Genomic DNA, 13,443 nt, shown 5'->3' with positions numbered 1-13,443 from the left:
TCTGCTGAGCACACAGCCCCAGCAGGGCTGCGAGGCCACATCTGCCACGGCGGGTTATTCCAGAGGGGCTCAGCCAGGGCTGCCACCGTCACAGGGCATGGGACTCAGGGGTGAGAAGGGGCAGTGTTGGCTGCACCCCGCCACAGCCACCGCTCCCGGCTGCTCTGGGGGACAGGCACCGTCCCACCAAGCTCAGCTCGCCCTGAGAAGTGGAGGTGAAGCACAAAGGGTTAAGTGGTGAAGAAGTGGGGACTTATTATTATCATGGAGTGGAGATGGTTGCATAAGCTGAGCTCCAGCTGCAGGGATATGGATCCTTTGGGTTTGCAGCAGTGTTTCTTTGGAGTACTCCAGAGATGCTCACAAATAAAAGTAAATAAAGGTAAGTATAGAAAATGCAGCAGGGCACAGTCTTTGGCCCAAGGCAAGTGACTCAGCAGGGCTCAAAACAGCTGCACTCTACAACCTGTTCCCAAAAGCAGAGTGACCTCACTCAAACTGCTCTCTGGGAGGCATTGTTGCCCATGACATCCCAAAAAAGTGCCTGGTCAGGAGACAGGCTCCCACAGGAAGCCCCTTTAACTTCACTGCATCCTGTCCCATGCCACAAGCACCTTCTGCTCAGGATGAAATCCAGCACCACACCAAAAATGTATCCAAAGGAAGGACTGGAGAGAGGCAGCAAAGTGCAGGAAGGACCAGAGGGAGGAAGGAAGGTGCTGTCCACCACCAAATGGACAAAAAGGACAGAGACATTTGCACAAGAAGCTGACTGGTCAGTCTGGGAAGAAGCAGGAGGGTGACAGCTACTGTAACAGTCCTCATGTGCACACAGCCCAGTAAACTGGTCAGGAGGGAAGGGCAGCAAGCCCTGGAGGCTTCCACTGTGTTGGTTGAGGATGACAGGCCAAGTCTGACAGCTCTATGTGCTGTCACCACCTATTGTGTTGTGTTCCCTGAAGGACAGCAGGGCCAGCACAATGCCCAGAGCCCTAGCAAGGGCTCTACCAGACAAGAACTGTCCCCAGCTGCACATGCCTCTCCACATCAAGCCTTCCTCCTCTCTTTCTCTTAGGAACACCAAAAGAAGTATTTCCCCCTGTTCAGAGGACAGGTCTGCTGGCAGCACCCAACCCATCACAGCCATTTTTGACTGCATCAAAACCACTCCTTCAGGAGGGTGGCACTCCTCCAGTGCCAGGGTGGTCAATGCCCTGGGGACACGAAATTTCACAGCAGGCTGAAGGTTGCAGCCCATTGTACTGCACCAATGTCCTGCACCGCAGCAGCTGATTAACACAGCGCTGGGACTGGACAGCAGCCTCGGACCCCTGATCAAGCCCAGAAGTACTGGCAGTGGGCTTCATTCCACTTATTCTGCAGAGCAAGGTCAGCTGAGAAATGTAGATTTAGCTTGTGAAATGTCCCAAAACCTCAGGTACTCAAGTTATACACTTCCAGCTCCTTTCTCCCCAGAGAGCAGGAGAAGTATCGGTGCTGAAGGAGAAGCCCTGCTAAGTCTTAGTTGTTTTGTCCATGCCCAGAACTTCCAAAACTGTCCCATCCAGTGACAAGGACATATCACAAACACACGAGCTGCGGCAAAGATGCACATATCTCACAGAGGATGCCTTTCAGCATTCCTCCTTCATTTTATTTTGCTCTGTCATCGCCCAGTTTGGAGTCACTGCCCATCAGACAGGTTGGCGAGCAGTTGCTGATAGTCCCTAGGTGGAAATCCAAAGGAAACCCCAGCTGAAGAAATGATGGATCCAAAAGGACAATCCACACTCCACCCATTCTCTGCTCACCTCCAAAGGGAGAAGCCACCAAATGCTCTGGAGTTACAGCTCTGCAGGCAGAAAGTGCCACCCTGGGACTGCACAGCTCTGCTGCTGCCTGGCCTGTCTGCTCTGTCCCTGCAGCCACTGAAGCTCAGCCAGCAGCTGGGGTGCATGGTGACATGATGGTGACATGACAGAGGCCTGGCTGCAGCTTCGTGCTGGAGGCCAGCCTGGCTGCCCTGTCCTGGGGCATCAGCAGTGAGGAGACTGGCACGTCCCTGCAGCTGCACTGATGGCTGGCCTGGCTGTGCTTTCCTTCCTCTGCTCCCTTGACCCTGCCTAGCCCACAACCCACGACCCAAAAGGTTCCCCTTATTTCAGCCCACTGACACAGAAAAACAGCCGTCAGGATGGGGGGAAGGAGTCAGATGCCAGCGTGGAGAAAACCTCCAAGTCAGACACACAAACAAACCCAAATCACTGCTTCTCATGGATGTCACAATAAGTAGCACAAACTGTAGCTGCAGGAAAAAAATCCAATAGACACCAATTAAATGCATGACTTGACTGCCTCTGCCGTGGCAGCCAGTGGTGGCTTGCTGGTGGCAGCAAAGTATCACTGGTCACTGCTGACACTGCTGAGCTGCTGCCTCTCCCAGGGGATGCCAAGGACAGTCAGTCTCACCGGTGTGACACATCCCTGTGTACCAGCTGGCTTATTGCCAACTAAACCATAATGTCACTTATGTCCTGCCTTGAAAACAGGGGACTGTCACTCTGTCATGACCCCAGATGTCCCTGGAGTATTAGCAGTGGATGAACCTAATGGTAAAAAAAAAAAAAAAAAAAATCTCTTTTAGATTGTCCAAAATCTGGAGTAGCAGAGACGAGGGCCTATCTGCTGTTACTAAGCAGAATGCTACAGGCAGGGCCAGCCCAGCAAAGGTCCTGCCACACCCCCTGACTTGACAGAGAATGGGATCACCCCAAGACAAAGCTATCCAGAGCAGCTGTGGGGTAGCAATGTGGGACAGCCAAGAGAAAACCCACAGCCCATCCATGAGTCACAGCTTTTCCCTGCCTACCCACAGTGATGCTGCCATCTGCTTTAGACATCCCAAAGACAACTCTAGTGTGATAGCCACAACAGTACAATGCCGTGCCAGGCAGCCTGGCCACAGCATTCTCAGCCACAGGCACTTCCAAAAACCAGCCCTCCTGGTGCTGGCAATCAGGCATTGGGTATCACACTGCAGCTACCCCGGGCATCTGCATCACTCTGCAACTGGTGCTCTTCCTGGGGGGCTCTGGGCCCCAGTATTCCCCATGGCACTGGTGCCTACTCCCCTGCAACCTCTTCTTGCCCTTTACACTGCGCCCCTGGACAGGAGTGTTCAGTAAATCAGAGCCACGTCTGCAAGATTACACATGCCTCTTTTATTTAATCTGCAGCCACTAGAGGGTAATCCAGTCCTCCAAGTTAGATCAGCTCTTGCTTTGATACACTGGGCACCAGGTAAGTGCCCGAACTCCAGCAACTAATTACCAGGTGCCTTTCAACTGCTCCTGCCCCAATTAGCATCCGTGCCTCCATGGCTAGTCAGAGAGGCCTTCTGGCTACCCCTGAGCCCCACAGTCTGGAGAAGGCACCCTGAGCCAGTGCCACAGGCTCAGGTGCAGTTGAGACTGTTTCTTCCAGCTGACTGCTGCCCCTCCTCCAAGCTGATTAAGAAGAGTACAAGATAATAACACAAATAAAGAAATAACATTTTAAAAACCCACCATAACCCTGAAATCTTCATTAATTATGAATTTTGCATGGCAACTGTTACTAAGAGAGTCTCCTCTGAAACTGATGTTCAAAGAACTTCATATCAAATCTTCAAACAGTTGAGAAGGTTCAAGCTACAAAGTTGAAACATCTGTTGCTTTCCATGCATTTTTCAATGGGGAGATCAGAGAGGAGGAAAAAAGTGTACAAAATAATCCTGGTTCTGCTCTATTATTTAAATACAATGACGGTCTATGATATACACTCTGTGCAGAGAGAGAGAAATAAAAAATGAAGTCAGAGTGTTATACAGTTCTACCTACTGGAGCCAAAAATATAATATACTTCAATTTGCTTTAAATTTAGCCCTTCTGGGAAATGCTGTATTAACAGCCCTTGGAGATGAAGTCTAAAATAGGAAAAGAAGGGCAACTTCTCCAGCAGAAACTATGAACTGACAGTCCCATCCCTCCTCCCAGTGCCATGCAAAGCCTGGCCTTAATGAGAAAGTTTGGAGTCAAGACTATGGGAGGCACCTCCCAGTGATAAATATGCCACCTCCCTTCATCCCTGCAGCCAGCAGGGAACAAGCAGAAAGTAGTGTCCTCTCTGCCTGTGGGAAGCACCAAACAGGCAGGACCATCTACTGAATCAGCCTGCAAAACATACTCCCTGCACTCAGCTTTTTGCCCTAAGGGCAGGCAGAAATCAAGAAACTGCTGCCTCTTCACACCTGATCAGTTCCATCTAGTGAGGTCTTCACTAAACCCAGCTGTGGCATTTTTCAAACTTTTCAGTTGAGAAAAAATAGCATCATTTTAGCCCAAACCAAACCTTTCAAGCAATAAAAAAATAACCAAGTTTCCCAATTTTTTTCCAAGACTGCAAAATATTTGGTGTCACACAGGATCAATGTGGCTTTCAGTATAACTTTGATATTTTTTTTTTTGTTGAACAGTGAGAGGAAATTTCTAACAACATTTGGATTGAAGACCTCAATCCAACACTCAGCACAGCAACCTCTCACCACAGTACCCTCAGGAACATGACCCAGAGGTCCCTGCGCTTGTGGTGTTTCCACAGCTTTCCCTGGAGCCCTGAGAATTGCTGCATCATAGGACTGATCCCTGAGGAGAGAGCCTTTCTTTAAATGGGAAAACTGATGTCAGCTTTCAAACCTTGTGCTTTTTGGGAATGCTGCTCCTCTGAGAGTTAATGCTGGAAGAAACCAGGTCTGTCATAGTCATGTTCATCTAATGCCAGGAACCAAGACTAATTAACAAACTTCAAGTGAAGAGCTGGACATCAAGGACCTCTGTAACATGAGGCTGGGAACGGCTCCCTGGCTCTCTGCACCAGGTCCCTGTTGTCACAGACACCACAAATATAGTATCCTCTAATAAACATAAAGTTCAAAGCTCCGGTTCAAATCCCCCAAAAATGAAGGTGGAATGGGGCGTGAGAGAGAAACTGAGTGGCTCCCAGAAACCTTGTGAACCAGAAATTCATGTCCAAACCCTCCTCCTGCCTCAGACCCACCAAAACTTTCCTCAAGACACAGTCTTCTTCTACCGTGGCAAATGTGAGAGTTTCCCACACTGATCCCTTCCAGTAGAAAGGTGTCAAACCCCTTCAAAGAGGATTTTTCTGCCCCCAGAACCTTCTTTCAGCCTCTGATCATTTGGAGGCAGCTGAGAAATTTATCTGCTGCTGGCTCCATACGGGCAGGGATGAATTATCAAATACTGCTCCTGAAGGCATGTAAAACATCCTAGTGGCAGCCACACTGAGCTCCTGGCCATCCTTTTGCTTTCTGTGTAATTTGTCATTTCAATTTGGGCCCCAACAGTTCAACAGTCCTTGAGGCTTGGATGGGTCAGAAAGATCAGAACAAAAGGAGGAACATAGAATTAACATTTTCAGAGAGCTCTGTACCAGCAGCTTTCCCAACCCCCATCTCATCCAGACCCACCTGGGCCCCCAGGCAGCTCCTGCCCTGTGAATCCTGTCAGGTTTTGCTGGGTCCTGCCCATGCAGCCAGCCAGGAGCAGTCAGAAGTGAAGGCTGAAGCCAGTGCAGAAATTCCCTCCTCCCCAGGCAGTGCATTTCAATTACCACAGCACGGGCTTCCAAGTGGATTTATCAAACTGGGCCTATAAAGAAAATTGAATAATGTCATGCTTCAGACCTATAAAATTTAAGTATTATACTTGAAAGTACTTTGACAAAGTAATAAAGATGGAGAGTGAAGGGAAAGAGTGAGGAGATCAACCAGCTCCTTCTTCATGTGTTGTAACCAAACCCCTGGCTCTAAGGTGCCCCTCCATCATGGGAGGCCTCAGGGCACATCCAGCTGTGAGACTGCATGATCTGGATGGAAAGCTGATAAACTCTAAGGTATAAAGGTGCCTGATCACCTATTTTGTCCAAGGCTATTTCCCTCACTGCTGAAACTTCAGACATCTCCAGAAACTAAAGAGTGCAAGGGGAAGTTGGAGATAACTAAGACCTTGGAGTCAGATGTCCTTCCAAAAACAGCATCTGTGAGCAATCTGGTCTTCACCTCTCTGCTGAGCAGGACCAGTAGAAAGGGGATTGATTATATTGCAACAAGGAAGGAAAAACCTAGTGAGTGGAGAAAGTCCTGTTGTACATTGCCGTTGATGAGCGCAAACATACAGTTGTCCCTGAAAAAGGAGTTGGGGAATACCACACCACAGTTTAGGGTGTGGAGAACACTGATGCATTGGGCAGGTCCAACATAAGGTCTTTCGTGATACTAAATCACGTGAAAATTGGGATGCCAGGCAACATGAAACACAGCCACACCAACAGCTCTGGCTCTTTGGGAGTTCTTCTGCTCCACCCAGTTCTCCACACCAAAGACCCTTCTGTTTAACTTCATCCCTGACTGTAACACTAACTCCCAACCAGGGCTTTCTTCCCGTACATCCTGATATTAAAAATGAACCCAGGTTCCTCCCCACAATGGTGTCCTGTCCTCCTCCCTTTCATTCAAAGGGACCTCACAAATCTTGGCCATGTAACAACATAGTACTGGGATTGGCTGCAAACACCTCCTCCCTCTAGCAGAAAAAACATCCTTACCCTTACAGTACTATTTTCATTGTTTGGTAGGAACAATGGTAGGAACAGTGCTCCAAGTTTTGCTTTCCCACTTCAGTCCCTGCCCTTCATCAATCCCTTGCAAGGAAACTACACTACCTCTGGAAACAGACAATCTGCAGTGATCACCCAGACAGGATCTGTAACCCCAAATGAGTAGCAAACGACAGAATGGGCTGAATTTCTTGGCTCTGCCTCCATCCTACCTCTCCAACACTTACATGGTCCAAGAGCATTAATCCAAGACATGTATCCATAAATCTCTCTCTCTGTCTCCTCCCTAACACAAACACAAGGGAGCCCACCTCTCTACATCATGTATTTCTATCTGATAATTCTGGAGTAGCATGCTCAGATACCCAAATTGATAACACGTGTTGAGCCAGCCCATGGCACATGCAGTCTTTCCACACCAGCAAGCCCCATTTTGGCCTGAAGCCCCATCCCTTGACAGGACACCAGCTGAGGGCCACCTTTCCACCCAGGTGAGACACGTGCCCAACTTTCCACTTCACAGCTTGGGGTGTTTCCCCTGCTAAATCAGCACCCAGGTCTGGGAGATGGTGCAGGGTGGTAAAATCACACAACCAGCCCTTCAGAAAATTAAAAATAATTATCCAGCCTATTAATTTACCCCTGTGATCTCCCATCACAGTTAAACCCCTCTGGCCATCATCTGGAGCTCGAGAAGACATCAGACCCCACTTCCTTGCTTATTATTTACTCTCCACTCGCTGCTTTTTTTCTGCCCCAGTGACTCCACTGTTCACACATCCCTGCTCTGCCTTTAACCCCATTTTCATTTAGGGTCTGATTAACTCTTGATGCTGGAGGTTTTCACCATCAAAAGGCTTTGTTTCCATGGTAACTCCTGGGGGGATTATTCAAACCAGTGGGTCCATCCAGCTAGCACAGGGTCAGCAGGATGGAGGAACCCCCAGGGATGCTCAAGTCCTGCTCCACAGTGGTGACACTGCCGCTTCCCACCACCAATTACTGCAGATGAGAGCCGAAATCCCGCTGCCCTCTTTAACTCTCTCTGTGTTAGCACTGGCTCACGGACATTTTCTTCTTCTTTTCTTTTTTTTTTTTTTTCTTTTTTTTTTTTTTTTTTTTTTTGCACCATGTGTCACTAATTTTACTCATTTTCTGAGTTTGTCTAGAATAGTAAAAGATTTGATTAGAGTGTTCCCGGTTTTAATTGTAATTAGGACAGTCATTGTACGAGCTATAAAAGGAAATTGGGCTACTGCTGAGTGGAAGAGCCCCTGAGAGAATAGGAGCTGCAAAGGAAGAATTTCGTTCATAAAAAAGGGAAAAAAAACAGTTTGAGGAAGAAATAAAATTCCAGCTCAGGATAGTGTGACAGCCAAAGTGGCCCAGGCATCTGGGACCATAATCAAAGAATATGTCCTGGGGATTTCAGTGTTGATTGTGAGTAATTCCTTCCCCACTGCAACCTTCTGTATGACCTTGGGCCAAGCAGCTCTGCCCTCATGCCTCAGTTTCCCCACAGGGACTCATCTGAGTGCTCTGTGAGCTATTGGCTTATTTTACAGTGTGCATTGTGATCCCCTGTGAAATGGGAGAGGTGACCACTGAAATAACCCATCCAGTTCCCATCCCTTACCAGCAGACACCTTGCTAGAGGCACCACAGCTGCTGAGGGACAGCACCTGGAGCAAGGGGACAGGAGATGCCCCTGGCTGCCATCCAGGTCCCAAGGATGGACACTGGACATATCTGCTTTTTTCCAGCAGAGGGAGGGAAAGGCCCATTGAATCCCATTGCAATGGGCTTACTGCTGGGAAGAGCACCCAGAAATAGCACATGCAGTGTCACATCAGTCACCTGAAAATCACCCAGAGAAGTGCAACTCCCCCCACACATAGATAGCATCACCCCAGGGTGTGCCAGCCCAGGGTGACCTTGCAGGCCACCTGTGCCAGAAACAGGGTGGTGAACCACCAAACCATTGAGGAGCAGAGAAACAGGCAAGATGCCTGCAGCGACGTTTCTCAGCTGATTTCACTGCATGGAAAAATTGTTCCTGACAGTCATGGCCAAGATTCCCAGTGGTCATGGTCTCCAGACTGGTCACTGCACCCCACTGCCACCCCCTCTAAAGGGGGACCCTCTGGAAAGGGGCAGCTGGCAATGCCCAGAGCCATGTCACCTGTCCTCTGCCCCACGGCTCTGCAGGGGGGCAGATTGCTGAGCCTGAGCTGTCAATCTGGTGCAATAAAACTTGAGACAAATCAATTTTTCCCCCTCCCCCTGCTCTAATTCCACCAGGGGAGACAGTCTTTTTCCTGAAGCAATAATTTGCCTCAGTTAAAAAAAACCCACACAGTGGTGCTCTGCTCATGGCACATTAATGTGTATCAGCCATCGCCTGCCACCTCCTAATGATCCCACCTCCGATCCGTGCCCAAAACTGTGGGCTTTTTACCACCACATTTAAAGCAAAGAACAAACATAAACCAGTTGCCTCCCAGCATGGCTGTGATTTTCATTAGTCCAGGCAGAGAGAGAAAGGGGTTGCTGCTCTGCTCAGCCCTTACTGCCTTCAAAATTTATAGATTTTCTTTTTTTTTTTTCCTCCTCTTCCTAGCAGCTCAGAAGAAACTTAATCATCACCTCTGAGGGGGAAGAAACCCCCCGTCGTATCCTTCAATTTAGGGTCACATGATGCTGCTCTGGCCTTTCCTATGCAATGTCTGAAGACAGCACATGGCCTGGCACTTGCAGCCCATGTTAATGCTCTAGCTGGGTTTTAATTTATATTCTATTCTATTCTATTAATATACATAGTTATCAATTTTATATATACATTTAGATTATAGGCTATGGATTATATATATGTATACATATATCTCATGTGTGAGAAATAAAGCTTCTCCCCCATGGAAAGTGGCTGCTTGAGGACCTGCCCATATTCCCCTGAAGATGAGGCAGATCCCTTTCCTGCAGGATTACAGAGCTCAGGGGGGGCAATGAGGGACAGCCCAATTAGCCCAGCTAATTGCTCTCTTTCATTTGTGGGTCTCTGAGCCATGGGGCAGCAGCATAAGGACCAGGACTGCCTGGGGTGATGGTGCAGGAGAGGAAGGGAAGGTGCAGGTGGCCACTGCTGGAATTTGGGCACAGTGGGCAAGGGAGATGTTCCTGCTGATCTTTAGGCTAAACCTGAAGAGGATAAATCTATTGTCATTTCCAATGACTCTGGGTTTCCGAGCACACCAGTGGTGACACCAGAAGCAAATGCACACTGGGAGACATCAGTGGCAGGTCCAAGAGGTGTTGAACCCCCAAGCCAAGCACTCGTTTCTTTCTGGAGCAAAGCTCATGAAAGGCAGGAGGAGCTTTAGTGATGACTGACACTGGCACCACCAGCATGTGGCCGTCCATGACTGTGCCGAGGGAGCCGAGTGTGTCCCTGTGCTGCAGGTTGTGGATCCCCAAGTCCCACACCCACCACAGCCTGAGGTGACACGTGGCACTGAGCATGCAGTTCTGCAGGAGCAGAGCTACCATCTGCATGTCCTGGCCCTCACTGCATGTGTAAGACAAGCAAAGGATTATAGAGAGACCCAAAGGCAGGACAGCATCATCTCCCAGGGCAGGAGGACAAGGAGGTGCACAGGGAAAGTACAAAACCACGGTGCTGGTGAGGGGATAGAGGTTTTTGTACAAAGAGCCCAAGATGAGACCTTCAGACCCCACACAGGTGCCCTGGGATGTGCCACTCACCTGGAGCCCAAGTTTGGATGAGATGATGGCAAGGAGGTTTCCAAGAGCCCCAGGTCAGCCAGGGAGGCCACAGGGAGTGGATGCCTCCACCTCCAAACCCTGGCCTGTTCCAGGCACATGGAGGCTGCTGCAGATTTGCTGGATTAGCACTGTCCCAGGCGGCAGCGGTGTATGTTATTGCTGGAAGGTTCACATTTTATCATTTAATCAAATAAAGTGCATTTGTGGATTACACAATCATTTGCAGGCCTTGATAATCTTTTTCTGGTGAGCTCTGCACTAGGACTGAGGAGGCAAACAAAGACATTTGTAGCTGTTGTTGGAGGCCCTGGCTTCCTGCCAGAAGCTCTTACTCCTTGGGAAAACTGGTGCAATTTGTATTGAAGAACATCCTGGTGATGGTGAAATACTAGATATTTATTTACTTATTTATTTGGTCAACCAGGAGGTTTTAAAGATTTTGTCTCCTGGAAAAATAATAGAACAATTCTTAAAATAAAAATCCTGCTTGCAAAGGGCTCACAGTAAAGCACCAAGGTGCAGCAAGGTCTCTTGAGGAAGACACCCTCATCTCTATGCCTTGAAAAAAAGCAATGAAAGCCCCACTACATGTTGGACTGACAACTTTTTTAAATACAGTTTCTGTACTCACCACAGTGCTCACCTATTTAATGCTCAGCTGCCACCTGCTCCCACGTGGCCATGAGGATGGTGTTTGGTGCAGCACATAATTGGGGAAGATGAGGGTCATTTTCCCACTGCCCTCAATTAACTACTCCCAGAAACCTGATCAAAATTCAGTTAAAATGTGATTTTCTTAAGCATTTGAAAGGTTGGTAAAAGAAAACTTTATTTTTTTTTAAGATAGGAAAACAAGATCAAAACAATCTTTGTTTTATTGGCGCTACGGCAAAAATAGTGGATGCTTAATACCGGCTGATGATGTTCTTGCTGGAGAGTGGGAAAACTGCAAGAGAAAACATGAAAAACATCCAGTTTATACACACACTAAATGCAGAGAAAACATGTATTCAGCATCCACAGCACAATCAGCCCTGCCAGCCCAATCCCTCAGAAGACTGGCCCCAGGGCAGGAAGAGGCTAAGGAAACAATAAAAAACAAAAAAAGCAGCCTAATTTGTGTGACTTTGGTCTGTGTGCTGGGCTCCTGCAGACCCCACACCCCAGGGATTCACCCCCTCCTCTCTAGGAATGTGTCCCCACGCCTGCCACCCACCTCGCTGAGGAAGGTCCCCTGTGAGGAGGGTGATGAGGTAACTGGCTGCTGCCCTGGCCTTCCTCTCCTGGTGTTTCACTTTGGGACCCTGCAGAGACTACAGTGCAGTTTGGAGGTACTCAGAGTTACAGGATGACCCAGCTTTAAAGACAAGGATCAGGAGCTGGAAAAGATGCTCCTGCAGTGTGCAGAGCCTGCAGAGACATGACTGCAGCATCACTTCAGCACCGTGTACTTCCTCCCAGGCACTTGTGCTGTCACCCCGTTATGTCCCTTGGGAGGAAGGGCCAGGATGTCCGAGGGGTAGAAGTGAAGCTGCCCCAGCCCTGGTCGGTTCCTGTGGACCCCAGTGAGTGGCAGAACAGTCAGGCAGGTACCTCTCTGTGCTTGCAGCGTGGCAGGTTCAGCTCCTCTGCGTCTGATCAGCAGCTCTGAGCAGTTTGAAAGGTGATGAGTAAAATCAAATGACGTAAAGCAATTTAACATGAGCCATCCAGGAAAGGGGCTGATGGGGAAGCCACCTAAATGCCCCTGAGATCCTTTGGTGGGTGTTAATAACCACACCTCAGGACCTCCACACCCACACATGCACTGCACTGCTGGCACATCATGATGCTATTTTGCATCACATCCTCCTGGCACAGCCACAGATTTGCCTACTGCTCCCAAAGCTGCCTGCTCCATGCACCCATATCACCCCAAAAACACAGGCAAAACACCAGCTTTAGCAAAAATGTTTAATCTCTCCTTGATGCATGTGTTTATTTACAAGTACTAAATCTGAAGAACATTAAAATAGGAAATAGCAGGATATTTACACGATCAAAGGGTGCTTGACCAGCCATGCTGGCCTGTTGCTTCAAGTCTGAAACAATCACAGAAAGGGAATCAGGACTCCGGAGTGTGATTCTTTTTTTTCCCCATTTAATTTTCTAAAACCATTAGAATTCTCTGCCTCTCGCCGGGTCCACCTTAGGTTTCCCCCTGCCTTCTTAAAGGACAGCTTGTTGTGCGCTTTGGTCGGGAGCAGGTGAGCCTGCGGGGGTCCCCCCACCTATCCCCCTGCTCCCTGTCCCCAGGCTGGGGCCAGCTCTGGGCATGACATGGGGCTCCTGCTAAGGGGGACACTGCCAGCCTGGACTGCACATTTTTTAACCCCAAACTGAAGCTAAAGGCAACGAGAGCAGGGAGGGGACCCCCTAGCTTGCAGTGGTGAGGATCAACCTGCACGGTCCAGCTGCCTCTGGTGGGGGGCCAAAGCAGGAGTGCCCAGAAATGCAGGCTCACATCAAAGGATGCTTCTCCATCTCACCCCATTCTGGGGCATGGGCTACACCAGCAGTAAGAGGAGTCTTGTGGATGCTTCCCAGCTTCTCCACACCTTTCTCCCTTCTGAGGCAGGGTCTGACAGGGCCAGTTCTGACCCCACCAGGCCGGTCAGGGGAGGATGGGCAGCTGCCTGGCACAATTAAGGACGCTGGGCATCATGCGAAAGGCAAAGGTAGCACCAAGAAGTGCCAGAGGCTGCGGGCAGCACTGCAGTGCCCACCTCACTGACCAGCACCCTCCCTGTTAGGGGCAGCAAGGGGACCCTCGAGTGGTGTGGAGCTGCTGGGGCATCCTTCAGTGGAGCAAACCACAGACACCCCAAAGATCTCCAGGAGGAAGCCAACAGGAACTCATCCCAAGGATCACACTACGGGCAGTCAGCATCACCAGGGGGCTGGAAGAGCCAGGTCACAGCACAAGGGGAGCCCAGAAAGCAGAGCCAC

This window comes from Anomalospiza imberbis, chromosome 11 (genome assembly GCF_031753505.1).
Source record: "Anomalospiza imberbis isolate Cuckoo-Finch-1a 21T00152 chromosome 11, ASM3175350v1, whole genome shotgun sequence".
Lineage (NCBI taxonomy): Eukaryota > Metazoa > Chordata > Aves > Passeriformes > Viduidae > Anomalospiza > Anomalospiza imberbis.
This window is presented reverse-complemented; position numbering follows the sequence as displayed.